The sequence below is a fragment of the Anomalospiza imberbis genome, chromosome Z (assembly GCF_031753505.1).
Source record: "Anomalospiza imberbis isolate Cuckoo-Finch-1a 21T00152 chromosome Z, ASM3175350v1, whole genome shotgun sequence".
Classification (NCBI taxonomy): Eukaryota; Metazoa; Chordata; class Aves; order Passeriformes; family Viduidae; genus Anomalospiza; species Anomalospiza imberbis.
In genome coordinates, this window is record NC_089721.1 from 69,211,034 (window position 1) to 69,214,359 (window position 3,326).

Sequence of the window (3,326 nt, forward strand, 5' to 3'; positions counted from 1 at the left end):
CTCCTGCATTATTTGGAAGAAAACGAGGTGTTTTTTTTCCTTGGAGCATGCCTTCTCCAGGGTCTGACATACTCTCCAGCGTCTACCATCCTCTGCAGCAGTGCAATGCAGCCTCCACTCCTCCAAAACCATGTGCCCTGCACTGTGCTTGGAAAGAAGAGTGTGTTTCTATGACTCAGTCCCAGCACAGACAGGGAAAAGGCTGTCAGGAGGGCTTTTGGCTTGCCTTGGAGGTGTTCCTGGGTAGTGTTGTTCTGCTCTGTGATCCTCATCAATACATATAAGAGAATCAAGTAGGTTGGGAAAGACTTCAGGGATCATCGAGTCCATCCTGTGACTGATCACTACTCTGTCAGCCAGAACAGAGCACTGAGTGCCACCTCCAGCCTTTCCTTAAGCACCTCCAGAGACAGTGACTCCACCATCTCCCTGGGCATCCCATTCCAATGCCTTATCACCTTTCTATGAAGAAATTATTCTTAATGTCCAGCCTAATCCCTCCCTGGCCCAGCCTGAGGCCATTCCCTCTCCTCCTGTCCCTGTTCCCTGGGAGCACAGCCCAACCCCCCCCCCCCCCCCCGGCTGTCCCCTCCTGTCAGGAGCTGTGCAGAGCCACAAGGTCCCCCCTGAGCCTCCTTTTCTCCAGGCTGAGCCCCTTCCCAGCTCCCTCAGCCTCTCCTGGGGCTCCATTCCCTTCCCCAGCTCCATTCCCCTCTCTGGACTTGTTGGTCTTTCTGGTTGTGAGGGGCCCAGAGCTGCCCCCAGGATTCGAGGTGGCCTCAGCAGGGCCAGCACAGGGACAGTCCTGCCCTGCTCCTGCTGCCACCCCACGGCTGGCACAGCCCAGGGGCCATCGGCCTCTTGGCCACCTGGGCACCCTAGGTTTGTGTCCAGCTGCTGTCACAGCACCCCCAGGGCCTTTTCCAGCCACTTTTCCTCCAGCCTGGAGCTGCAGGGATTGTTGTGACCCGAGGGCAGGACCCAGCACTGCCCCTGGCTGTCCCTCACCCCACTGGCCTCATGCCATGGATCCAGCCTGTCCAGACCTCCTGCAGAGCCCTCCTGCCCTCCAGCAGATCCACATCCCACCCAGCCTGGTGACATCTACCAATTTGTTAATGGTAAACTCAATCCCTGTATCTCCAACATATCTGGAGACACAGGAACATCACCAGTGAAGGAGATTGGGACCCATCTCCATCAAGCACCTTCCATGTGCTGCCTGTAGCCACCTGTGATGACTTCCCTGCACTGCTGATGCCTTTAGCCCCTGGCTGTTTGCTGCACCCACTTTTCTGGGTTAATGATACCTCTGAAGTGCATTCGGTGTTTGATCAGAAAAAGTGCCTGTTCTTTCTTGCTAAGATAAAGCTGTTGCTGAGATCAATGTGCTGAGACCATCGTTAGCCTCTTCCTTGCTGCTGGTCTTTTACAGCCAATTTGCTGCAAGCAGCTAATGAAGTCAGCCAATTAATCTGCTGCCCCTCAGCCCCCCAGGGACCTGCCTTTCCCTGCAGCACAGTGGAGGTGTTCTAACCTCTGAGTAAAGGTCCACAATATCTCCTGTGAATAGGACAAGGAAAGACCCAGAAAATATTGCTACCTGTTCTTTCTTTGACTACCAGCTCTTCCCATCCCTCCCAATATCACTTCTGAAATGCCCTGGCTGTTATCCAGTCCTCATGAATGTCTCATCTGGCAGGCTGGCATGAGGCTGGTGGGAGCCTGGAGATAGGCACTTTGGATTTTGGCCAGAGTGGTGAGCAGACTGCCACATCGCCCATCTCACTTTTTGAGGCAAGGGAGTTGTGTGAGAAGTCCCACTGAAGTGATACAAGGCTTTGCCTCTGTGGCTACACAAGCCCAGATTTCACCTACAAATGGGCCTGAAAAGGAGGAACCTGTTTGAAATGGTGCTAATGCAACTTTTGTGATGGCAGACTGTCCAAAGAGAATGGCTTTGGTGCATTCCCTGCAAACAAGGCAGGTGCTGGGAAAAAAGAGAGGGGGAAAGGCTGAGCACCAGAAGGTGTTCTAATAGTTTTCTGTGATTCATCAAGGCTGTTTTATAGCAAAATGGCCTGTTTGAAGAGAGAGGGGGGAAGAGGGAAAACTGAGAGGGGCTTGGGAGTCCATAACTTCACATTTTTGGGCCCATGGGTTTTTTTATGTGAGGAAGTGGGAAAACATGAAAGAGAGGGAAATGCATAGAAACTCCTTTTTCCTGTTCTGATCCTTCGTTGGTGCAAAGAGGGAAGGCTGCTGATGTCAGCCCAGTTGCACTGGTTTGCACTGGAAGAGGCAAATCCAATTCACCCACCAGGAGGTCACTTCTGCCCTCCCACAGCCTGTGGATCAGGACCATGGCTTTAACAGTGACCAGTCATAGCTAGGAGGTTTCAGGCTATTCTTCCTTTTCCTCCCAACCCTCCCCCACTGCTCCCTGGTCCGTGTTCCATCCCAGAGACCCAGGACACAAGCAGGGACCTTAATTTATAGGGGGAAAAAATGTCAGCGCTGACAGGCAGAGTGGTGCGAGTGGAAATGAGTTGTGCTGATAAGCCCTTCTGACTGTATTTTATTTTACTGAGGTTCTTAACAAACAATCTTTATGAAATGCAAACCTGGCTTATCAGACTAATGCAGATTGTCTGAAATCCTTATCTCCATGGGCCAGTTAGCTGGAGTGATTCCCTTTTTATAAGGAACAGAGAATGAAGAGCTGCACACAAGCCTCCCCCCGTGCCCCACCTCCTTCCAATCACTGCCATTTACTGGCAGTGAACCGAACGGCTCTGATTTCCAAACTCATAAATAACGCAGGGCCCCCAAGCTGAGCTGTCCTGGGCTCCCGAAGAGTTGTTCAGCTGCACAGGAGCCGGAGTCAGCCGGGAGGGGCCCGGGAGCAGGGCTGGGCAAGGGAGAAAGGAAAGAGCCCCTGGTTTGTTGCAGCTTTTTGAGAACAGCCAATGTTTAAGCTGACACCTAACGCTGGAGCGGCACAGCCGCCTCACAAGATCCATCCCTCCTTCTCACCACTGTGAGCAGACCTAGACCCTGAATTTTGAACGTGTTTCCTTGGCGTGATTTTTGCTCTATAACTTGGCCTGCTGTCTGCTGGGGAGGAGCTGCTGCTATTTGTATGTTGAAGATTTATCGTGAGAAATGTGCCTGCTGCTCAGGAGAAGGGTTTTTCTCCCTTCATTCTCTTTGTGCTGTGTGTGTATTTTCTGTGCCTCGCATGGGTCAAGTTTGTGTGCTTGGGGAATGGATGGCAGCTAAATAGCTCTGCTGCTTTTTCTGGGGACAGAAGCATGGAAAAAAGG